Here is a 26606-nt window from a genome sequence, read left to right as displayed (position 1 = left end):
GGAGCTATGTATGGACAACCAGAGTGCTCTAGGTCTTGGCAAAGAACCCTATCTTTCATGCTTGCACAAAGCACATTGAGGTTCAGTACCACTATGTTCAAGAGCATATCTCTTCACAAAGCCCTTGCCCAAGGCTTCTATGCTTCATCACATGACATTGTTGGGTCTTCAAACACTCCCAAGATCTAAGAGGGGGCTTTAACCTGCCTATGTTAGTTATGCTAGTCTCTCATCTCCTAGTGGTGAGCTCCTATTAGAGCATGATAGAGAGACATAAGAGCTCTGGTAGTTTAGGTGCATTTTCTTTATTTGTTGGCTTCTTGTGTACATTCCTAGCCTAGTTACTACTTTCCATAGTTGCCTACACCTTCCGAACATTGTCATTGTCATCTAGGATTTTTTCAAGGTCACCTTTAATTTTTGGCATTTTTCCCTTCAATGACTAGCATTAAATGCAAGCTGGCTAGCATTTATGGCCCCTACATGAGTAGAACAACTAGTTTTTTTGTGGTTTGGTTGTTCAAAGCCAACCCCCTCACTTGGTAGACATACACACACACTTCAATATTTAGTCTTCCCTTTGCATGTGCAGACTTCAACACTTCGAGTCTCTGTGTGCTTGGTTCTACCATTGTCATCAGCCTCATCTAGTGCCCTCATTGATGCTTTGGGCTATATGTAGGGATTAATCATTCCTAGCATTCTTCTTTAGTTAGTGCGATATTCTTCCTTCTCTCTCTCTCTCTCTCTCTCTCTCTCTCTCTCTCTCTCTCTCTCTCTCTCTCTCTCTCTCTCTCTCTCTCTCTCTCTCTCTCTCTCTCTCTCTCTCTCTCTCTCTCTCTCTCTCTCTCTCTCTCTCTCTCTCTCTCTCTCTCTCTCTCTTTATGTGTGTGTGTGTGTGTGTGTGTGTGTGTGTGTGTGTGTGTGTTTTGTTGCACACTCTCACAATTCTTTGTGATGGAGATAGCACATATAATCACAATTAGTGGCAACATGGGAGGCTCATGCAATGGATGAGCTGGTAGATAGTAATTCGTAAGTCAACTTTCATAACAGAAGCCTATTCCTTGTCCATCCAAGGTCATGAGCTCCACATTGCTAGTTCTACTTATTTTATGAAGTGAAAGGGTCCAAGTCCTTTCACTTTATTTTTTCTTGTGGCATTTAATGAAATATAGCAACACTAGGCTACCTTTCTCAAAGTTGTATTGTTTGAGATTTTTGCCAAACCAAGCCTTCCTCCTAACGTTTTTGTAGATCAATGCATGGATGGCTACGATTTGTGTTTTAGAGAGTCATTCAAACCCTACCAAGGTCCAGGCTTTCTTTTCTTGACATCTTTCTTGCATGGTAGTCCTCAAGCTTGGAACAAAGGATTCAACTAGCAAGATTGATTCTATCCCAATCATCAACTTGTTATCACAGTCACTACATGAGGCTAAGACCATCTTCGTTAACAAATTCACTAGACCTTTTTTGTGGCTTTAACTTTATAGTTAGTCTATGGGTAAAATGGGAAATTTTCTTTATGGATTACCAAGAAGGTGAATAGCAAATGAACAATTACTTCATTGATAAAATGCGTGCCCTAACTGCTTACTAGTTCAATGGGTTAGCCAAATTTGGAGATCACTTGTTCCCAAAGAAATTTTTATGTTATCCTAATGTCATTCTTTATAGTTGTTCATGATTTAGCCCATTTCATGAGGTAGTCAATGGTGGCTACGATTATGTATTTGGCTTGTGAGTACTGGCCTACAGCGATAATGGGACCAGTGAAGTTAATGTCCAATTTGACAAATCATTGGTGTGCTATCACTTGTGTCAAATCCATCTTGTCCTTTCAAATGGGTACCCTTGGATGTTGGTACTCATCACAATGCTTGACAAACTTGGTAGCATCATGGAAAAGCATAGGTCACCATAATTGAGACTGAATAACTTTTTGTGCAATAATGTCTCCATTGAAGTGTCCTCCTACAATTCCCCCATGTATCTCTGTGAGTATGTTACACATTTCATATTCGTAGAAACACTATTCTTAAAGTGCCTTCTCATAAAATTGATAAATATAACCATCAATTAACTTATAAGATTGAACTTTAAAAATGAGTTGCCTTAGTCTAGCTTTCTCAATTGAATAATTTGGGATACCTTTTCAAGAATCTATACTATGCATCTACCTATATGTGAGGTACGATTTATATAGCTCTCCTTTGCTAGACCTTGAAGAGATGGTAAATTATCCATAATGCCTTGTCAAATGCTTCTCCAATGGTTATGTGGGCGAGTCATATGGTTGGTCATATAATGTTGTTTATCCTTAGACACTACCACACTAAGTATTCAAACTCCAACAAAAGTAGTAACAATTTTCCGATGCACCATATTGCACATGGTTTGTTTACAAGATAAAGCAATGATTGATGATCTTGGAAGAAGAGGAATTGTGTAGCCAAAAGATATTGCCTAAGTTACTTAATTACAAATACCATATCCAATCCTTGTTATATGTTTCTCATTTAAGCTTCTCCTAATCTTGTTTTCATATTTAAGCTTCTCCTAATCTTGTTTGCATTCCTCAGTCCACTCAAACACAATCAATAGTTTGTACAAGGGTAAGGTAATTAGTGTATAGTTCAGCACAAATTGTCTATAGTATCCCATATATCCAAGGAAGCACTATACTCCCTTGTAGTTGGTTGGAGGTTGGAGGTCAAAAATCACATTGACTTTTGAGAAGTCACAGTGGCAATCCCATTCCTTGATAAAACATACCCTAGTATAGATCTGTATTTGACCTAAAACTAGCACTTCAAGGGGTTTAGCGAGAGTCCATATTTTCCATACCTCTCAAAGAGAATGCAATGTTTATCTAGGTGCTCTTCCTAATTGATGTCAACACATAGGTCTTCAACAAATACTTATGACCACTTCCATAGTATGTCATTGAAGATAGCACACCTATGACATTGAAAAGTAGCATGGGTGTTAGTTAGTCCAAATGGTATGACTATGTAGAGACAAATACTCTCCATTCTATAGTGAATGCCATTTTGTGCTAGTCATTTGGGTAAACTTGCACTTGGTTGTCTTAACATGTCAAGGAAGTTGTCTTCTTTCCTTCGGCCACTCTCTCAATCATATATAATGTGTAAGGAAAATGATAATTATCTCTCTTTTTGCTACATTCACTTTTTTGGACTTTTGCATACTCTAATTTTTCTATTCTTTTTGATACTATAGGGTGATACCCAAGTTAGTGTGCTCAATCTCATATAAGAATCCCATGCTTTGTTTTATTGTGTGAGTATTCTTATGATTCATGGTGTAAGATCTTTGCTTCATCAGTGTTGCATCTTGAACCATAGCAATGTTATGAATCACAATGCTAAAGTTAATATCTTTCAAAACTTTCATGGACCAAGGAAAAACATCAAAAAATTCGATAAATGAGGTTGGTATCCTCCTTCTCAATTGGGATGTCTAAAATATAGATTAGGATTTGTACCCTTCCATAGGGAGGTTAATTTCCTTGACCTTGATCAGTCCTTCAATGGGCTCACTAGCCTATCGTTATCACTTGGCTCCGACTAACACCACTATATGGTCATAGTTTTAAACTTCATGAAGCTCTTTGATAGAGCATGGGTTTTCTTCTACCTCTTGGTCTCTAAGTCCTTGGACTCTTTCTTCTTCTTGTCTTTCAATTTTCTATGCCTCAAGTGGCCTAGAAGGTCCCCTTTAGTGCATCGATTTTTAGAGAATCATTCACTAGATGAGGGAGTTTCACCATGTGGTTGGAGCTCAAATTTAGATCCGTTTTTGTATAATGTTGTATAATGTTGTGGATCCATTATGGGTCAAATCTAGCCTATTCATAATCCATTATCCCTAGGTATTCAAGCTAGGATACTTAGATTATTCTCTTATCAACTTGAAACACATTAGTCTCTTGGAGCTTAAAATCCATGATGATTTTCTTGACAATTTTCTACCCATCAATGTCATCATCAATAGTGACTTCTCAATCATTGGTCATTTCAATTTTGAGGCCATAGTCTATGTATTCATCATCAAGGTTCTCTTTTTTGAAGAGCTCTTCCCCAAGTATATAAGAGATTTAGGTCATGCATTCCAGTCCATTTCCATTTTGGAGTTTCCATGAGATTGCTGAGAGGTTTTAGATTGGCCACAAGGGTCAGCTAGTTTCCTTGTAAGATACTCAAGGATTCTATGAAACTCTAACATGTTTGATGGAACATGGTAGGTCATAGAGATGGCTTTTTTTTTAAGTTCTAGCCATCACTCAAAGAGGCATGAAAGGTAGGTCATTGTTTCTGGGTGTAGTTTCTTTCATAGTCTTCTTGTAGGTTCTTGCTTTCCCAATTTCCTTCTTGTAATCATCCTTGTCATTAAGAAATGGCAAGTTGATGGTTACAAGCATGTGCATCCAATCACACTTGTTCTCTTGACATGGGATGTATTTGGTAAGAGGGCCATAGTTGGGTTTGCTATGTGATCCACCCTTGAGCACTATAGAGATGGTTGAGGTCTTCTAGATCTCGGGGAAGTTACTATATGTATATCCTCTACATCATGTGCATTCAAGGCCTATTTATAAATATCCTTATTTGTGTTTTTTTCTTAAATAAAATATAACCCATTTATATTACACCCTTTTGTATATAAAAATTGTATAAAATTGTATTTTTAAAATACCTTATTTTAAACCCACGTAATGCACATGTATATTCATCATCAGTAACTTACTCGAGTTCTAGATGTTCATTTCTATTTAGACTACTTCAATTCTATTCTCAAAGAACATCAATCCATTGCCATAGTCTTCTACTACTCTAGCATATCTCATATAGGTTCTTACTAGAAATATATCATAATCCACACCCTTCAAGACAATAAACCTTTCTGAAAACTAAACTACGACTATCCTAATTGATCAATCTATCAGCACTTCATATGAATGAATTTTCATGTCATTAGAAAGTGTTATATTGAATCAAGTAATTTCCAAAGGGAGACTACCCCAAGTTTGCAACATTATATGGTTGAGTACACACACTCCTACCCTTGTATATATCCACAATTCCCTTTTGTGTTGTATTTCCCAACACTACAACTAGAAGAACTACATGCATTTTGTTGAGATATTTGCAATCACACCTACTGTAGCCTCTTTGTATGAGGCAGTTCTGGGCTTAGGACATGCAAGCAAACTAAATCCCATATGCATAGAGAGGGAAATTGCTACCCATCTAGCAACTATAAAGCATTGTTCTTGACTACCACTTTTTCATATATGATGAATGCAATATCATGATGCTTTACCATTTCAATTAGTATCTTGGTCATTGTCAATCTTATACACAACATTGTGTTTATGAGTCCAAGTCTCAATCTTGGAACCTAAATCACTTGTGTAACAGGTCAAGTCCTATCTATGTCATCAGGAGCTTAATCTTCATCTTCAATCCACCATAGCCACTGTCATGCTCTAGATCCCGCATCTCTGATATGGTATCAGAGTATAGTTGAGCATGGCACTTCCTCTCCAGTTTCTTCTCACCTCTGATCATCTCTGCCCAACTTGCATCCAATTCAGGCCTTCATTTTCAACTTCATCTTCATCCTAACCTTGAGTCTGCCATAGCCAAAACAGCACCTACCTAACTTTGAGCTTCTGGATCTCTCAAAAATAAGCACATCTCAACTTACTTCCTTCTAGGGATTTGCTCTCTAACTCAGGGCGCTACTCTATATCACATAAGAGCTTGACATTGGCCACTCCAAAGCTTAACATTGCCAAAATTTGTGGTCGTTGTTCAGAACTACGCCTATTCTATTCATATAATTATATCTCCCTCTATGCGACGCAATGCTCTTTGCAACCTTAGGCTTCTAAAGACCACCATTCAAGCCTTCCCCAACTCAAATATCTTACCAGATTATGTCCTCTGTGAGATGCTATATAAACAAAACATCAGTCGCCACTATTTGAAGACCTAGTCCTCCATAGCCACAAGCACCAAAAGCTCTTAATTATTATCATTTCTTTATTCCTCTCAGTCCAAGAAACTCTCTATCACTCTGATCTATTATCACACTAAAAACCCAATAAGATTCACCACTCAAATTAGCAAAGAAAGGGAAGTTGTAAATATTTTTTGAAGATCATTAAGTCAAACTCAAGCAACAAACATCAAATTTCAAACTAGTATCTTTTGATACTACACCGCCATTGCTTGTGTCTTTTGACACATACAAAGATCAACTCATTGTTGGTTATTCTTAGTTTATGGGTACTGATTTTTGGTCATGTCAATGACAAGAAAGAAGATTTCTATGTGGATACGCTTCATGAAGAGTGGCATGACTCATGTTGCTTATCGACACTATATGGAAGACTTATTCGTTCTACCTAAAGGGATGGATGGATTTCCTTGTTCGAAAGAGCTATCAATGAATCTATTTGAAGATTTTGAAGGCATTTCTGCTGCCTCAAAGATGATACCTTTGCTTGAGAGGGACATGGACATAAAGACTAATGCAACTGTTGCAAGAAAAGTCAATAAAGAAGAAGACCAGGAGAATCTAGAAGAAGAGGATCAAAAGAGAAAAGTGAATAATAAGTTGTTGAGAGTGGAAAAAGACTGCATTTTTGACTGATTTTATTATTTTTGAGGTCTGAATGATTGATTTTTTATGGATTTAGAGTGATGTATGGTTGTTAATGGAAGTGTTTGAGAGTGTTTTGGATGATATTGATTATGTTTTGGAAGTTCATGATGATTTTTAGTGGAGATATGAAGCTATGTGATGTTCTGATAGGTTCTGTTGAGGTTCTGATTGGTTCTGTATAGCTTCAGTTTTGTTCTGATTTTCTTCTGTATGAAGCATGGATTGATGATTGTTGAAGGTTGAAATCTTTTGAAGGCTTATTAAATAGTTTTTGATAGTTTGGAATGGTTTTAGTATGAATTATAAGGATCTACTGTTCTCTAATGACCTTCTGTAAACCCCTGTAAACCTTCCATAGAGCCTCTGTCTCTGCTCTGTAACTATTCTACATCTACTCTAGTACTGTATTGTACTGTTCTATAGATCTTTTGTAAGTGTTCTGTAGAAAGCATGTGTGACTTTGGGAAAGTTTTCTAACTTTTGGAAAGGATAAATTTAAGTTCAAAAGAGCTAAAACAAATGGAAGAAGCAGCTGCTGAAGACTCAAGAGAAGACTGAGTAACAATGACAGTAGTGAGCTATGAAGAGACACTGTAGTGGCTCTGGTGCCTCTTCACATCAGACATACCTCTTGGGAGGTGCATTCACGACCTAAGAAGGATTATTGAGAGTCATTATGAGATTATTGTAGTGAGGAGATGACGTACTATTAATAGAGAGAGAGAGAGAGAGAGAGAGCAAAAGATAGTCAATTTCTTTCAAAACAATGTAACTGTATACGAGAGATCAAGAGAGAAAACTATAAAGACATTGAAGATGAATACTATGTGATTGATTCCATTCAAAGATGATGTATTCTTTTGTGTTCTTTGTTCTATTGAATAATTCTATGAAGATGTTGAAGATTATGGTTGATTCTATAAAATCCGCGGGATGAATCTACTATGATGTTGCATGAAGATTTGCTGTTTTCTTTGTTTTGATAATCAAAAGAATGAAATAAAAGCTTTTTGATGTTACAAGATAGATTTTCTTGCAGTAGAATCCCCTTTTCCTTGGTGTTCCTTTTGGGGCTCCATGTTTTTGGTACACAGCCGGGGAAACTTGTCATCAACAAGCATCAGAAGAGACTGAAAATGAAGGAAATGGCATTGCCAAGAAGAGGAGAATTCAATGGATGTTTGCAAAGTTCCTTCTTCTACTGAAGAGTTGGAGATTCTCATTATCAAAGCCACTTTCCACAAGAAGTTCATCCCACAACAGAAACATATCACCATCATGATACATGCTCTATATGGTGGACTGTTTCCTCTTCCTGTTGAAGCAGCAGAAACTTGCATCTTGGTGGCAAGTTGTTTGGAAACAAACTGAAGAGCAGAAACAGAGATAATGACCATCCATGGAATATTTGGAATTCATTGATAAGTTTCCAGATATCATCAAGTGGAATATTGTGGAGAAGATTCAGGAGTCGTGATCTGTGGAGGTTCACGAAAACAAGAATGAAAAGAGTTGGAATTTGTTCGTGGATGCTCAACAAGCAAGATATGTGGGATGCTTGGTGCACTGACAATCTTCTATTTGTCCAATTAGCAACCCACTGGAAGTTGGTAGACAAAGTGTTTTTCACAACATACACTGTTGAAACCCTCAGAAGCTAGCATTATTATGATGGCACAACAATGATCCTAAGAAGAATGAGTTTTGATACTTTTAGAATGGAATATCTCCCCCTCTATAGTGGTTTGAAAGCCGAATTCAGAGATGTTGAAAAGAAGGAAGTAGAGGAGATGTTGGCTAGAGAATCCCCCAGAGACTGAAGTCCTCTCTGATACTATCCTGTTGAGTACAGACCAACTAGTTGGAATCAACCCCCTAATGAATGACGCAATCAAGAGGCAAGCATTAGAACGAGTCCAGAGGTACATGAGAAGAGAGAAGGCAAAAATCAAAGCTGAGAATGAGCTCGCAGCAAAAGCCTCCCTTGATGCCCTAAAAGTACTCTTTACAGAAGTCCCCATGGCAACTCAAGGTCCCCTTCCTAGTCAGATTTGTCCTGGAAATATTGATGACAGGCCAACAAACGTAGTTCCATTGCCAATTTTTAAGGGAGAGTACAATGAAGACCCTAATCTTCATGTAGCAGAATTCATGGTAGCATGTGTGGCTAACAATGCCAGAACCCTTGAGCATTGGTTAGCAATATTCCCTGCCACTTTCAAGGGCGCGGCGTTTCAGTGGTATGAGAGACAAGCAGCATGAACTTTTGGCACATGGAACGACCTGAAGTTGGCCTTCCTCACTAAATTCAGGCGTGAAGGTTTTGAAGAGCGGATGCGAGAGGAGTTCATGAACCTAAGTCAGCCATATGGAGAAAGAGTAGAAGCTTATGTCTCGTGAATGGAATCCATCCTGAAGAGATGGACTAACCATCATTTGGATGAAGGCATCCAGAAAGGAGTGTTTCTTAGAAGCCTACAACCAGAAGTTCATAAGTTCGTGGAATTGAGAAGACCAGTCAATCTGCAAGCTACAATGGAAGGTGCAAGATTGTATGACAAAGTTGAAGCAAGGCTGTCAATGACTCTAGGAAGAGGAGTCTTACCTCCTCCCATGCCATGAATGATATACCCACCAAATGCAGTCCCAAGGACAGTTCCCTACCCCTATTCCCAGATGCAAACAGTGCCGCAGTATAATGCACCTAATCCACTGTGGTCACCACAGATGACAGTGCCTCAAATGATGGTTCAACCACAATAACAGTGGCCTCAAACAGTTCCTCCAATGGCGACTCAACAACAGTGGAACCCTACCAACTGGAATCAACAACCCCAAGTCTCAGCAGTAGGAGCTCTGAATCAGAACCAGAATAGAGGACCTTCTGGATCACCCCAACCAGTGTATACAGTAATTACATAAGCTTCCCAAAACCCTACTACAAGTACTTCAAGAGGTGAAAATCTGAAGGATTACTTATCCAACTCAGTTGCAAGTATCAAGAAAGAGCTTCTAGATGTGATTACAGAGTAGCTACAGATGCTGAAGGTGAATACTGCCAATATATCCACTCCTACGGGAGTTGGAAGAGATGTGATGCGCTCTAATACATGGTGCGGAAAGTGTCATCAAGCAGGACATTTAGCCACTGAATGTACCCAAAAACCAACCATTCCTGGAGCCTTCTGTTCATACTGTTTGCGGAAGAACCATACAGAGGATATTTGCTCTCTGAAAGAGATACACAAATGAAGACAGAAGGATGAAAATGCAAGATTCAACTTGCTAGAATCCAAAATGACAAAACAAGATATTGGACCAAAGCCTAGAGAATTTGGTCCTAATTTCGGTCCAAGGAGGTTTCTCTCTCAAAGTTACAGAGGACGACAGTCTGGCGGTGGTCAGAGATCAGAGGTGGAATGTTACAGGTGTGGAGAAAAGGGACATATCTCCCAGAATTGTCCAAACCCTAGACGATCTGTGGATTATAAACCCTTATGCAGCTAATGCAAAGGAGAAGGCTACACTGCAAAGGACTGTCCAAGTCCAGTCCCTGTAAAGGCCAATGCCACTGATAGCTAACAGAAGGTACAAGAGCATGCCTCCAATTTGGTAGAGCTGGAAGTTTCCGCTGTCACATGCACCAAGAAGAAGGAACCAGTTGTTCAGAATGAAAATAACTCTCCTTCCAATACAGTGAAGTTCAACCTACCAACAGAGGGACGGAGCAATACAGAATAGAACAGTGCAGTACAGAGCACTGTAGTGCCATAGAGAGTCATTGAGACGGTCCCAGAGACAGGACCAGAGATCCAGGAGATAGATGATACAGAAGTACCTCCAGAAACAGAGGAAGTACCGATACTGCAATTATTAGAAGAAAAAGGGAAGATGAAAATGGGTGTAGCCCCATTCCTGAGAAGGCTAGAGAAGCTTATGGATCCTACCAAAGATTATGACTTGGTAAAAGACAGACACTTTTAAATCAAACTTAACATTCTGACAGTTACTGATGCTATCTCCCAGCTTCCGAAAGAAATTCAAAAGCATCTTGACAAGAAGACATGGACTAAGGATCGCTCCTTCAACAATGACCGAGACCAATAAGGCCCTGGAGCCTATAAAGGAAGTTGATGTGGCTAACACCTTCCTAGATGTGGATAGAAGAATGCTTTATCTCAGATGCATTGATTGATGGAGGTTCATCAATAAACATAATAACAGATATGACAATGAAGGACTCAGGGTTGCAAGAAATTCAACCTACACAGTGGCTTATCAAATTGGTAAACCAAAGCAGAATCAAACTGTTGGGCATCCTCCCATGCATAAAAACAACCCTTGCAGGACAAGATTATTGGCTGACATATTTGGTGGTCAAACCAAATTCTTATGGGACCTCATACCCTCTGTTGTTGGGAAGAGCTTGGCTTTTTGAAGCAAGATCCAGGATGGACTAGTTCAAAGGAACCCTAACCCTAGGTAGAGGACCCAACAAAGTGGTGTTGAAGTTGTATGGATCGCAAAAAGGCAATGGATCCACATCCATCGAATTCATAACTGACTCGTCCAACGAGGTAACAGATGGTACATTAGGAGACAAAGAGGCTGTTAAATAGATCTTTTCCAAGAAAACAGAGGTATGGTCCCTAACAGTGGGCACTGTAAGCCAACTACCAAGGGAAGCAAAATCCTTGTCCATGGGAGAATACCTCCTACCTCAACTAGAATTAACTTCTGAAATCACCTCTGACAGTGAAATAGAAGCATGGATGTACTGTTATCCCTGTTATATGATAGTCACAGAGACAGAACAGAGACAGAACAGATACAGAGCAATAACAGATACAAAGACACTCACAAAGATAGAGACAGATTAGAGACAGAACAGATACAGAGCAGTAACAGATACAGAGACAGTCACAGAGACAGAGGCAGAAGCAGAGTCAATCACAGAGATAGTGACTATAACAGAAACAAAAGCAGAAGCAGAAGCAGATGCAGATGCAGAGGCAAAAGATCTATTCTTCTCTTACATAGCCTCTACAGAAGCAGAGACAGAGCCTCCAGAGGAAGAGGATGAAAATGATGAGGAAGAAAACGAAGCAGGTTATGAAAGTGCAGATGAAGAATTTTCTCTAATAACGGATGATCTTGTTGATGTCCCTACAAAGACCTTAGAGGCCGAAGATCTCAAGATGTTGGATGGAATGACCATGGTTCCATTTGGGTTGATCAATGGACCATAAAGTATGTAGAATCTGTATAAGCAATGGATTAAAGGCATAAAAATTAAGTTCACTAGTGGCTCTTGTCGCCCTGACTGTTCAATCCAGAGAAAAGATGATGATGATGCCCCTTGTCAACAGAAGCCAAAGCCCTCAGAGCCACGGCCTCTAGAAGGTCCGTGCTATGTGACATTCCTAGACGCATCCTTTGAAGATGAATCCCTAAGTCTAGAAGAAATCACCACTCACACAGAAGCAAACAAAGCTCTCATACCCTTCCAGCAACCTCAACTGACGAATGAGTCATCTGTTCATCAGAAGGAGGACACTGGTTCTAGTGGAACATCAGATGAGGATACTACTCTCTTGAAAGAGTCAAACCTCTATCCGGAAGCAATCCTCGAGATATTTATCTGCGAAGTAGAAGGTGAAAGACAAGTAATGTTCTTGGATATTGACGGTACTAAACGTCACTTGAAAGTGGCTCTCAATCTTCCAGAAGAAGAACTAGTGGTCCTGCGAGACTTATTAAAGGAGAACTTAGACGTGTTTGCTTGGTCGTATAAAGACCTAAAGGGGATTGATCCCACAATATGCCAGCATCACATTGACCTAGAGCCTGATGCCAAACCTGTAAGGAAAAGACAAAGGTGTATGAATCTTAATTACTCTGCTTTGGTGAAGGCTGAATTATTGAAACTTCTTGCATTTGTCCCATGGCTAACAATGAATGGGTTTCGCCCATTGTGGTAGTACCTAAGAAGAAAGGGAAACTTTGAATATGTGTGGACTTTCAAAAGCTCAATTCAAAGACGAAGAAGGATAATTTCCTTATCCATTTTACCGACCAACTGTTGGACACAGTATAGCAGGCCATGAGTTGTATTCCATCTTGGATGGATTTAGCAGATATAACAAAGTCCAAATCACAAAAGAGGACCAATCCAAAACAACCTTCACCACAGAATGGGGGACCTATGCCTATAGAGTGATGCCATTTGAGCTCTGTAATTCTCCTGCCACCTTCCAATGAGTAATGATGGCTGCCTTCCAGAATCATTTGCATGATTTCATTGAGGTGTATCTTGATGACTTTTGTGTCTATAGTTTGATCCATGAGCACTGGGGACACCTAGAGCAATGTTTTGACAGATGTCGGGAGTATGGGATTTCTCTCAACCCCGACAAATGTATCTTTGGTGTCTCATCATGAGTTCTTTTGGGCCATATTGTCTCTGCACAAGGGATTGCAACAGACCCGACAAAGACTGAGAAGATTGCCACCTTGACAGCACCAATAAACCTCGAGCAATTGAGAGGATTTCTTGGCCATGTGGGCTACTACAGAAGATTTATTGCACATTTTGCAACCAAGGAAGCCCTCTGCACAAGCTCCTAAGGAAAGATACGGATTTCCTTTGGATTGATGGCTGTGAATAAGCCTTTAATACCCTAAAACAATGCCTTATCCAAGCACCTATCTTGGAGCCTCCTGATTGGACGAAGGAGTTCCATGTGCACATAGATGCATCAGTCAAAGGGCTAGGTGCTATCTTATGTCAAAAGAGCCCCTCTAAATTAGATCAACCAATTTATTATACAAGCTGAAAGGTCACTGATAGGGAATGGAACTATATAGTGACAGAGCTTGAATGCTTAGCAATGGTGTTTGCACTGGAGAAGTTTTGACACTATCTATTGTCAACGCATCATGAAGCCTTCTCCTTCCTGATGAACAAAGCAGATGTTAAAGGACCATTGATGAGATGGTTACTCCTATTCCAGGAGTTCGATTTTGAAGTGGTCACTAAGCCTAGCCGTTCCCATGTCCTATAGCTGATCATCTATCACGGATCCCTCAAACAAAAGAAGAGGAACAAGATGATCTTGACCTTCCTGATGCTTCCTTGTTTCTAGTTGAAACAGTTACTCCCTGGTATGTAGACATACCCAATCTCCTGGCAACTCAACAGTATCCTCCTGGCATCTCAAGCTGTGAGAAGAAGAAGCTTCTATAGAATCATCCCCCTACACTTTGCTAGGTGGTGTATATACAAGAGAGGCAAAGATGAAGTGCTGCGAAGATGTGTTTCAGGGGATGAAATAGGCATAATATTGAAAGCATGCCATGATGAACCATGTGGTGGACACTTCACAAGAGAAGCGACAACCAGGAAGACTCTGTTAGTAGGATACTAGTGGCCAACCCTAAGGATGCATATGACTACTGCAAGAGATGTGATGCTTGTCAACGAATGGGGAAACCCACCAAAACAAGTGCCATGCCACTGCAACCCATTCTTCCCCTAAATCCATTCAAGAAGTGGGGGATTGACTTTGTGGGTCACATTGATCCACCCACCAGACGAAAGCAGAAAAGATATATCTTAGTGTGTACGAATTATGTCACAAAGTGATATAAAGCTAAATCTCTGAAGCGGAATGATGATAATAGCATAGCCCTATTCATGTACGAGAATATTATCACCTGTTTTGGCAGTCCTCTCGAGCTAGTAACTGACAGAGGTACTAATTTCCTTAACAAAATCATGAAGGAGCTGACAGAGCTATATAAGATCCGCCATCGCAAGTCCACTCCTTACTACCCCAGAGCCAATGGCCAAGTTGAAGTCATCAATTGCATCCTTTGCTCGATTCTGACAAGAACGATTGTTGCACATCGTCACGACTGGGACGATCGACTTACAGAGTTCCTCTAGGCATACAGAGCCTCCCATAAGGCAGCAATAGGACAGACCCCTTTCCAGCCAGTATATGGTACAGAAGCCGTCTTCCCTATTGAGCTGGAATTGCTCTCTTTGAGAGTGGCAGTTAAAAAGAACACTTGGGAGATGATGAGTCACTGCAACGCCATCTCCTACACTTGGAATGCTTGGATGAGATACGGCGAAAGGCCCTACAATGCATGGAAACCACTCAGGCGCGACGCAAGGCCTATCATGACAGTTTCATCAAGCACAAGGAGTTCAAAGAAGGTGATCTTGTCCTGGCCTATGATTCGAGATTTGGCAAGCTTCAACAATGGTGGATGGGCCCATACAAGGTACTTGCTATCAATCCTAACGGCTCTGTTCAGGTGCAGACCATTGATGCCTCTGATGATCCTTTCCTTATCAATGGCTATCATCATCTGAAGAAGTACTTTCCTCCCTGGGAATCTTGACAATCACAGACAACCTACCCTTCCCCTTTTGGGTATCACATTGTCCTTCTCTTCGTGCTTCTGATAGCCCTTATGATTCTCCTCATGAGGCGATCTCGTTCTGCTAACCCCTCACAGATACATCTCAACTCGACCTTGTTCTCTTCTCATATGATCCAACAACGGTGGCGAGATTGGTCCTGACACATGGTATTTCTACCATTCTCTTTCTTAACGAAGAAAAAAAAATGAAATTTAAAAAAAAAACCAACAAAACTATTATGGGAGAAAAGAAAGAAATTTCCTGTCATAACAGGCCTCGTTCCAAGAAAAGGTGGAAACACCCTTGGGCGAGTAGCTCACTGTGGAAAAGGTAGTAACACCCCACAGTTCAAGATAGCTGACTCACTAGCAGAACCTTTCCAGCAAGTAACTTGAAGCTACCTCCCTTGGTGCACTGTTTCTGCAATATCAGTTTGTATGCCCTTCTTAACAGATGACTTTTCTTACAAATCATTGAAGTAAGAGACTTGTTGGCTACCTCCCTAGGTACGCCTCGTCTTCAAGATCCTGATGACAACAAAAGCCAACATGATCTTCATCACTAACCCCTTGAGTGATGTGAGCTTTTATCCTAACAGGATGGGGATGTGAGTATGGGCTGCCCTCTGTATCTATCAGTGAGTGTGTGTAACGTGCCCGCTCCTCAAATCGTAGGACACGTCTTAACAGTCCATCGAGAGATATATCTAGAAGACGCCGCCCGACACTCCCAAGGAATGACATGGGGTTTGCCAACTAGGGTATCTCGAGACTACCCCACAACGGAACTTATCCGACCAATCCCACTAGGATTGACCTGAAGTCCGAGGTTCTAGCCAGCTTTGTCTAAGGTCATAGACCGACTTTTTCCTAACATTTCTCGTTAACATTTCCTTTGAGAAAAGCTCTTGGCTAACCGAGTCCACCCTTCTGTAGGTTAGACCCATTGGTCACATCCACCATGCTTCCCTCGAGGGTTGTTTTAGTTATCTAATTACCTACCACGTTATGTTTGACACATAAAAGTAGCTTCCTTAATTAACCCATTAATCACAGGTTCCTTTACGTAATTTAGAGCACAGACATGAAGACAAGTTAAAACAAGATCAAACATTTCCTTAACTTATCTCCAGATTAATGTTTGTCTCCCGCCCATACAGGAGAATTAAGTGTTCATTTCTGCCTCTGCAAAAAAAATCCTTCCGTCTTTTGGCAGTAAAAACCCGAAGGTTTATCCTCCCAAGATTCCACCTTGTAACTATTATCAAGGCCTCAAGATCCCATCTTGAGTCACGTATAACACTTGTGTAGGGCCTGGAGGCATTGGGATTTACAGCCAGAGCCCCCACTGGCACCCAAATATCCTCCTACACCAAGTAATTTCCACAGAGAGACCTCTCACGGTGGGTTCGGTCCACATTCCCGGCGCGGATTCATAACCCCCTTGGTTACGGTTTGGCGGTTCACAAGGGATAGATAGCACCATCCTTCCTTAATTATCCCTTTAGGAAATCAACCACAGCTGAAGCAACCAGCTTAATAACATTTACTAGGGAAAACATCCCTTTTGTTTCCATAGCAATCAGTCATCTCAGACCCGACCATGCAATCATCAATCACAAACAACTTGGATTAACCTCCAAAACCACATCAACAAACAGTTGAATGCATAACCTCTTGCTTCAAGGCATCGCAATCCCATTGCATGCACAACCAGAATTTAACTTGGATGTATCACAACACTTTCTCAAGGGACTTACAACCTTTTCAAACAACCAAGCATAACTTGGGTCAACAATCCATTTAGGGTTAGGTCACTAGCTTCAATTAAGCTAGGAGCGTATCCATTTGCGATAGTCCACAGCATGATCGATAAAACAATTCGCAAGCAATTATACCTATTCCTAATGCACCGGATCTCATGAAGGTCTAGGTTTCTATCCATCGAAAACTATCATTTCATGTGTTTCTTTTAGTCATGATCGCGAAGCATGAATTCTAAATGAATATTCATGCACTGAACTGGTTTACAAGCTATTATTTTATGTGAGATAATGCAAAAACCTTATCATTTTATGTGTGTAAAATCTATCATTTCATGCATATAAACTTATGCGAACTCCGTACTCTACCACTTCGCGCATGCAACCGAGCGCTTAGAGTAAACAAAAATCCTACAACTCATCCTTGTTCCATGCACGTAGCTAACCCTTTCATCTCTTCCACGAGAAATAATACATAATTAATTATAATGCTTAAAGAACCTGGGTTTGATTTGTGTTCGTAGGGGTGTTTATTGTGTTGGTCGCTCCACTCGCCTCTCCTGCAATACTGGATCCAACTGTAGCTTTGGCACCTACGCTTCCCGCGATTTTCTTCTTGGGAGCCATTTCTACTCGGGGTTTGGATAGTCCGGGCCTTAGTGGCCTTCAAGTTGACCGATTCGGGAGGAAAAGGCCGTGAGCAGGGGATCCTTTGCCGATGGGGGGGGTGGCTTGAGTGTGGCTGCTCGAACCATCCTCACTCTCCAACTCTCTTACCCTCTCTTTCTCCTTCTCTCTCTCTCCCTCTCTTCTTCCTCTACTCTTCTTCTTCTTTCTCTCTCTCCTTCCTCTTCTTCTTCTTTTTCTACTTCTCTCTTCTCTCCTTCTACCTCTTCTACTTCTTCTTCTTCTTCTCTCTCTCTCCTCTTTCTCTCCTTCCCTTCGTCTCTTCTCTCTCTCCTCTTCTTCTCTTCCTCTCTTCTTCCTTTCCTTCTTCTTTTCCTCCTCTTCCCCTTCCTTCTCTCTCCTTCCCTTCTTCTCTCCCTCTTTTCTTCCTCTCCTTCTTTCCCACTTCTCCTTCTCTCTTCTCTCCTTCTACCTCTTCTTCTTCCACTTCCTCTTCTCTCTTTCCTTCACTCCTTCTCTCCTTCTCTTCTCCTTCTTCTTCTCCTTCTTCTTCTCCTTCTCTTCTCCCTCCTCTTCTCCCTCTTCTCCTCCTCTCTCCCTCTTCTTCTCTCTCTTCTTCTTCTCTCTTTCCTTCATTCCTTCTCTCCTTCTCTTCTCCCTCCTCTTCCCCTTCTTCTTCTCCTTCTCTTCTCCCTCCTCTTCTCCCTCTTCTCCTCCTCTCTCTCCCTCTTCTTCTTCTTCTTCTTCTTCTTCTTCTTCTTCTTCTTCACTCCTTCTCTCCTTCTCTTCTCCCTTTTCTTCTCCTTCTTCTTCTTCTTCTCTCTTTCCTTCTCTCCTTCTCTTCTTCTTCTCTCTTTCCTTCACTCCTTCTCTCCTCTTCTCCCTCCTCTTCTCCTTCTTCTTCTCCTTCTCTTCTCCCTCTTCTCCCTCTTCTCCTCCTCTCTCTCCCTCTTCTTCTCCTTCTTCTTCTTCTCTCTTTCCTTAACTCCTTCTCTCCTTCTCTTCTCCCTCCTCTTCTCCTTCTTCTTCTCCTCTTCTCTCTCACTTCCTCCCAATCTTGTTCTTCTTCTTCTTCTTCCCTCTCTCTCTCTCCTTCTCTTCTTCTTCCCTCTCTCTCTCCTTATCTTCTTCTCTTCCTCTCCTCTCCCTTCACTTCTTCTCTCCCACTCCTCTTTTTTGCTTACGATTGCAGCGTCTAGCAATCAGAGGGGGGGTGGCTTTTATCGATGAAGCCTCAGGGCGGCTACTGCTGCCATAGGTGGGAGGAGGTGGCAACGTAGGGAAGGGGGGGCACAGTCGCATGTGACGGTCGATGATGGAGCGGAGGGCCGCATGTGGACGCTGGATGGGGGACCGCCCTGCAGTAGGGGGGGGAGAGCTCCTTCTCGTCGTAGCCTGGGGGTGGCTTTATAGTGGAGGAGGTATGGGGGGAGATGGCACTCCCACAGTCTAGGGGGGGCTACATGCCCCCCTCTTGTAACTACTTTCACACACTCTCTCTCTCTCCCTGCCATGCAGTCGGCAGGGGGAGAGAGAGGGGGTTAAAAAAATTCCAAAAAAATTTTGAAATTTTTCTCTTAGGGGGGTTCCTACGGGGAGCACGGGAATATTCATCCTCTCCCCCTTAGAGAAATCGAAATGTCCTCATCTCGAATGCGCTTAGGGTTCATTAATAACAAGTTATCATTGGGTTCTAAAACCTATGGGTTAGGACCCATCACGCTTCCACTGCATAACTCTGATTACTCAAATTCTCAACTTAAAATAACAACTTGTCACAACTCATAGGATTGAATAGGATTTATTCCAAGTACAAGACTTATTACCTCAAGAGGATCTTCCTAGGATATCTAGTCTTCCTCAAAGGTTACAACAGGCTCCAAGCCTTCATCATCATGTGGTTCATAATATGAGAAAAAGTAGAGTTTAGATGGCTTTGTTTGACCGCACCTTCTTGATTCTTAGGGTCCCAACTCAGGACAATCTGTTTGGATGTGTCCTAGTTCATTGTAGTGGAAACATCGGTGGTTGGGGCATCTCTTACGGATGTGTCCTATCTCTCCGCACATCTGACACCTCTTGTCTTGACCTCGTGAGTCATATTCATCATAGTTGCCTAATTTAAGTTCTTGGATGATTGGATTCGCTCGGAGTAATGCATCTTGCAAGTTCGTTGGACGCATTGATTCCAATCAAGTGTTTATGGGTGGATTCAACCCAACACAAAATTTTGACACTTGTTGTGCCATATCCATTGGGGGTGCATACTTTAGGAGTGAAACGAACTTTGAATAATATGCTTCAAGGGATAATCCTAGCTACTTCAAGTCATAGAATTCATTCATCTTTTGTGTGCAGTAGGCAAGTGTCAAATACCTCCCTCGCACAGCTTCCTTAAGCTTATTCCAAGTGACTGTCCCCTCCGAGATCGCTTCGTCTCTACACCACTATTTCCACCAAAGTCTCACTTCCCCTATAAGCTTAAGTTTGGCGAGCATGGCTTGGTTAGTAGGTGCAGTTCTTACTACCTCAAAATAGTCCTCCATGGACTCAATCCAGATCTCGGCGTCGGCTTGAATAGTCTTTCCATTGCCATCAAACTCGGGTGGCTTAATTTGCTTGAGAAGGAACTTCTTCTCTTGCATGTCAGCATTCATGGGTGCAGAGGGTGCCTCACAATCAAGCCATACCACTTAGGTTATTTCTGTTTAGGATATGTCCATGAACCGAACATTAATCAATAATGTATCATTAAGAAGTTTTTCTCTGATACCAACTGTAACGTGCCCGCTCCTCAAATCGCGGGACACGTCTTAGCAATCCATTGAGAGATATATCTAGAAGACGCTGCCCGGCACTCCCAAGGAATGACACGGGGATTGCCAACTAGGGTCTCTCGTGAGACTGCCCCACAACAAAACTTATCCAGCCGTTCCCACTAGGATCGACCTGAAGTCTGGGGTTCTAGCCAACATTGTCTAAAATCATAGACCGACTTTTTCCTAACATTTCTCGTTAACATTTCCTTTGAGAAAAGCTCTTGGCTAACCGAGTCCACCCTTCCGTAGGATAGACCCATTGGTCACATCCACCACGCTTCCCTCGGGGGTTGTTTTAGTTATCTAATTACCTACCACATTATGTTTGACACATAAAGCAGCTTCCTTAATTAACCCGTTAGTCATAGGTTCCTTTACGTAATTTAGAGCATAGACATGAAGACAAGTTAAAACAAGATCAAACACTTCCTTAACTTATCTTCAGATTAATCTTTGTCTCCCGCCCATACAGGAAAATCAAGTGTTCCTTTCTGCCTCCGTAGAAAAATCATGCCATCTTCCGTCAATAAAAACCCGAAGGTTTATCCTCCCAAGATTCCGCATTGTAACTAGTATCAAGGCCTTGAGATCCCATCTCGAGTCACGTAGAATACTTGCGTAGGGCCCGGAGGCATTGGGATTTACGGTTAGAGTCCCCACTGGCTCCCAAGCGTCCTCCTACGCCAAGTAATTTCCACAGAGAGACCCCTCGCGGCGGGTTTGGTCCACATTCTCGGCGCAGATTCATAACCCCCTTGGTTACGGTTTGTCAGTTCGCGGGGGGTAGCTAGCACCATCCTTCCTTAATTATCCCTTTAGGAAATCAACCATAGCTGAAGTAACCAGCTTAATAACATTTACTAGGGAAAACATCCCTTTTGTTTCCATGGCAATCAATCATCTCAGACTTGGCCATGCAATCATCAATCACAAACGACTTGGATTAGCCTCCAAAACCACATCAACAAACAGTTGAATGCACAACCTCTTGCTTCAAGGCATCGCAATCCCATTGCATGCACAACCTCTTGCTTCAAGGCATCGCAATCCCATTGCATGCACAACCAAAATTTAACTTGATGTATCACAACACTTGCTCAAGGGACTTACAACCTTTTCAAACAACCAAGGATAACTTAGGTCAAAAATCCATTTAGGGTTAGGTCACCAGCTTCAATTAAGCTTGGAGCGTATCCATTTATGATAGTCCACAGCATGATCGATAAAACAATTCGTAGGAAATTATACATATTCCTAATGCACCGGATCTCATGAAGGTCCAAATTTCTATCCATCGAAAACTATCATTTCATGTGTTTCTTTTAGTCATGATCACGAAGCATAAATTCTAAATGACCATCCATGCACTGGTTTAAAAGCTATTATTTTATATGAGATAATGCGAAAACCTTATCATTTTATGTGTGTAACATCTATCATTTCATGCATATAAACTTATGTGAACTCCATACTCTACCATTTCACGCATGCAACCGAGCACTTAGAGTAAACAAAAATCCTACGACTCATCCTTGTTGTTCCATGCACGTAGCGAACCCTTTCATCTCTTCCACGAGAAATAATACCTGATTAATTATAACGCTTAAAGAACCTGGGTTTGATTTGCGTTCGTAGGGGCCTTTATTGAGTTGGTCGCTCCTCTTGTCTCTCCCATATTACGGATCCAATGGTAGCTTTGGCACCTACGCTTCCCGTGATTTTCTTCTTGGGAGCCATTTTTACTCAGGGTTTGAATAGTTCGGGCCTTAGCCGCCTTCAAGTTGACTGGTTCGGGAGGAAAAGGCCGTGGGCAGGGGATCCTTTGCCGATGAGGGGGTGGCTTGATTGTGGCTCCTCGAACCATCCTCACTCTCCAACTCTCTTACCCTCTCTTTCTCCTTCTCTCTCTCTTCCTCTCTTCTTCCTCTACTCTTCTTCTTCTTTCTCTCTCTCCTTCCTCTTCTTCTTCTTTTTCTACTTCTCTCTTCTCTCCTACCTCTTCTACTTCTTCTTCACTTCTTCTTCTTCTTCTCTCTCTCTCCTCTTTCTCTCCTTCCCTTCCTCTCTTCTCTCTCTCCTTCTCTTCTTCTCTCCCTCTCTTCTTCCTTTCCTTCTTCTTTTCCTCCTCTTCCCCTTCCTTCTCTCTCCTTCCCTTCTTCTCTCCTTCTTTTCTTCCTCTCCTTCTTCTTTCCCACTTCTCCTTCTCTCTTCTCTCCTTCTACCTCTTCTTCTTCCCCTTCTTCTTCTTCTCTCTTTCCTTCACTCCTTCTCTTCTCCTTCTTCTTCTCCTTCTTCTTCTCCTTTTCTTCTCCCTCTTCTCCTCCTCTCTCTCCCTCTTCTTCTCCTTCTTCTTCTTCTCTCTTTCCTTCACTCCTTCTCTTCTCCCTCCTCTTCTCCCTCTTCTCCTCCTCTCTCTCCCTCTTCTTCTCCTTCTTCCTCTTCTCTCTTTCCTTCACTCTTTCTCTCCTTCTCTTCTCCCTCCTCTTCTCCTTCTTCTTCTCCTCTTTTCTCTCACTTCCTCCTACTCTTCTTCTTCTTCTTCCCTCTCTCTCTCCTTCTCTTCTTCTCTCCCTCTCCTCTCCCTTCACTTCTTCTCTCCCACTCCTCTTTTTCTGCTTACGGCCGCAGCGTCTGGCGATTAGAGGGGGGGTGGCTTTAATCGATGAAGCCTCAGGGCGGTTGCTGCTGCCACAGGTGGGAGGAGGTGGTGACATAGGTAAGGGGGGGCACAGTCGTAGGTGACGGCCGATGATGAAGGGGGGCCGCCTGTGGTGGATACTAGAGGGGGGGCCACCTTATAGTAGGGGGGAGGGGGGAGGGAGAGCTCCTTCCCCTCATCGTAGCCTAGGGGGTGGCTTTATAGCGGAGGAGGTTGTTGAGATATCGAGCTCCACGCGTGATATGCCAGGGTGACTGTTGTGCATTTATGTCACCGACTTATTAGTTGCTGATGCGGTTGGTACACCGCCCATGAATAATAGCTAGATGACAACTATCCTTATCTACTCTAGTTCGTGGTTCAGTTGGTATGCCACCTTAGTTAGTTGAGTTTGGTTTGAGACCCATATATAGGGTTCTTCTATTTATTTGTATGTGTGTTCTTTTTGGCTTACACAACTAAGAAGAGGAAAACTGTTTTCAGCCTCCACCCTTGTGTGTATTCCCCCATTGTGCAAGCAAGAAAGCTACAAGTGAGACTCCTTCCTTCTCTCCCACAATCTTGACATGGTATCAGAGCCTTGTTCGTGGTAAGGAGCTCAAGAAAGCAAACCAATTTCGCGGTGTTCTGGTAAGAGGACCAGTGTTGCTTTCATTTTTCTATTTTGGGAGCAAGTCTCTGCAGGTAGCACGGCTGGAAAGTGCAAGAGTGCATTGTCTCAGATTGAGATGCCCTTTGCGGTGTAGCAAGAGGGCAGTATATTTTGATTTTATTTTTCTGTTTTTTTTATTTGAGGCCATTTCGGGGCCTGTTTTGAAGGCAGAAGTTTTCTGCACGCACTCAAGAAAAGGCCCTGTTTTATGCTGTGCGACCACTGTTCTACAGGTCGATCAAAAGTTACGGTAGAAATTGCATCGTATGCCTGTGCACAGAGACATTAGGAGTTACATAATCATCCTTGTTTCCTGTTGATGCAAAATCGTCACTAGGAAGTGACTGTATGGTCAAATACCACTTTCATCAGTTTTGCAGATTTGCCCTTGTGAGGCTAAAGCTGTGTTTTTTGCAGTGACAGAATTCTTTGCAGTGTTCTGTAATGGCATCTAATTCTCTTTCACAGATTGTCACTGAAAAGCTTGACAAGAATAACTTCCAAGCATGAAAGTTTAGAATGACGAATTTCCTTATGGGAAAAGGATATTGGAAATTCATGGTAGGAAATGAAGAAGAACCAGTTCTTCCTGATATTCCCAATCAACAGCAAATGCATGCATTTAAAGGATGGCATGAGAGAGCTAGAAAAGTTATGTACTGGCTGTCTATCAGTATTTCAGACTCTATGATTGTGCATATTCAGGATGCAAGTACGCCAAAGGAGGCATGGGATACTTTGTCAAAAATGTATAGCACAAATACGCAAGCCATGAAAATTTAGCTCAAGCAAGAGTTGCACAATGTGCAAAGAGAAAGTATGAGCATCAATGACTACCACATGAAGGTGAAGAAGATTGTAGATGCACTTGCTTCCATTGGGTCGCCAGTGGAAGATGATGATTTAGTTTCCATGACCTTGAATGGTCTAGGAAAGGATTATACACAATTCCGAACATCCATTTCTGTCCGTGAAAGATTTCCTGATTTTGAGGAGTTGATTGATCTTCTAATTTCTGAGGAGCAGAGAAATGGTGGTGCATCTTCTTCAGGAGGAACTTCAAAAGAAACTGTCTTCTACTCAAATGCTGGAAGAGATAGAGGCAGAGGTAGAGGAGGCCGATCTGGAGGCCATGGTAGAAATCAAAATATGCAGCAAACTCAAGAAAACTGGTCCTATGGAGGAGGACGTGGTAACTCTAGAGGCAGAGGAAGCCAAAGAGGTCGTGGTGGATGGCAAAGAGGCCAAAATGCAAACAGCAATGTTGAATGCTACTACTGTGGTAAAATGGGTCATATGGCTAAAGACTGCTATAAAAAGCAGAATGACATCATGAATGGAAAATTGCAACAAGGGAATTATGCATATTCTAGTAGACAGGGTGATGATAGAAATGAGCATTTGTTTATGGTGCAGCACATGAACAATTCTGTGACAAGTGCAGAAGAAAGCAACGAAGTGTGGTATGTTGACTCAGGTGCATCAAACCACATGACAGGTCATGGAGAACAGAATGTATAGACGCATAGTAGGAAGTTTGATTTATATGACTATTACCAGGCCAGATTTGAGCTATGTTGTTGGATTGGTAAGTCAGTTTATGTAGGCTCCAAGGAAACCGCATTTGGATGCGACTAGATGCATACTCAGGTATGTGAAGTCCACATTGTAATATGGACTATTTTATGAGACTGGGGTTCAGATACAGTTGCATGGATACACTGATGCTGATTGGGTTGGTAGTATTTCTGATAGACGATCTACCAGTGGATATGTGTTCTCTTTTGGGAGTGCTGCAGTCACTTGGAGCAGTAAGAAACAACCTACAGTTGCCTTGTCAAGCACAGAGGCTGAGTACAAGGGTGCAGCAATGGCTGCATGTGAGGTAGCTTGGTTGCATAAGCTACTTTATGATATGCATCAGTCTACAAATGGGCCAATTGTCATTTATTGTGACAACATGAGTAGTATACACTTGGAAAATAACCTAGTCTATCATGCTAGAACAAAGCACATTGAGGTGCATTATCACTATGTGCGAGAGAGAGTTTTACTAGGTCTTATTGATCTAGTTTATGTCGGCACAGAGAATCAGGTAGCTGACATATTTACGAAGGCATTGGGCGCAGAGAAGCTACGCAAGTTCAAAGACCTGCTTGGTGTGCAGGAATTGGGATTAAGCTCGAGGGGGAGTGTTGAGATATCAAGCTCCACTCGTGATATGCCAGCGTGACCGTTGTGCATTTATGTCACCGACTTGTTAGTTGCAGATGCGGTTGGTACACCGCCCATGAATAATAGCTAGATGACAACTATCCTTATCTACTCTAGTTTATGGTTCAGTTGGTATGCCACCTTAGTTAGTTGAGTTTGGTTTGAGACCCATATATAGGGTTCTTCTATTTCTTTGTATGTGTATTCTTCTTGGCTTACACAACTAAGAAGAGGAAAACTGTTTTCAGCCTCCACCCTTGTGTGTATTCCCCCATTGTGCAAGCAAGAAAGCTACAAGTGAGACTCCTTTCTTCTCTCCCACAATCTTGACAGAGGTATGGGGGGAGATGGCGCCCCCGCGTCTGGGGGGGCTGCATGCCCCCCTCTTGTAACTACTTTCATTCTCTCTCTCTCTCTCTCTCTCTCTCTCTCTCTCTCTCTCTCTCTCTCTCTCTCTCTCTCTCTCGCTCTCTCTCTCTCTCTCTCTCTCTCTCTCTCTCTCTCTCTCGCTCTCTCTCTCTCTCTCCCCGCCATGCAGTCGGCAGGGGGAGAGAGAGGGGAAAAATATATATATATATTTTTTAATTTTCTCTTGGGGGGGTTCCTATGTGGAGCACGGGAATATTACAGTGTGAGACAAAGGGTGGGGTGGATGACCAGTTTTTCCCAAGCGAATGAGAGGTGAGATGTGTGAACGGAGTGTTGCACGTACGGGATGGGCCTCTCAATGCACAATGCAC

Source organism: Lygodium microphyllum, chromosome 26, assembly GCF_053477565.2.
Source record: "Lygodium microphyllum isolate KBCC chromosome 26, Lygodium_microphyllum_v1.1.10, whole genome shotgun sequence".
Classification (NCBI taxonomy): Eukaryota; Viridiplantae; Streptophyta; class Polypodiopsida; order Schizaeales; family Lygodiaceae; genus Lygodium; species Lygodium microphyllum.
Note: the sequence above shows the minus strand (reverse complement) of the source record.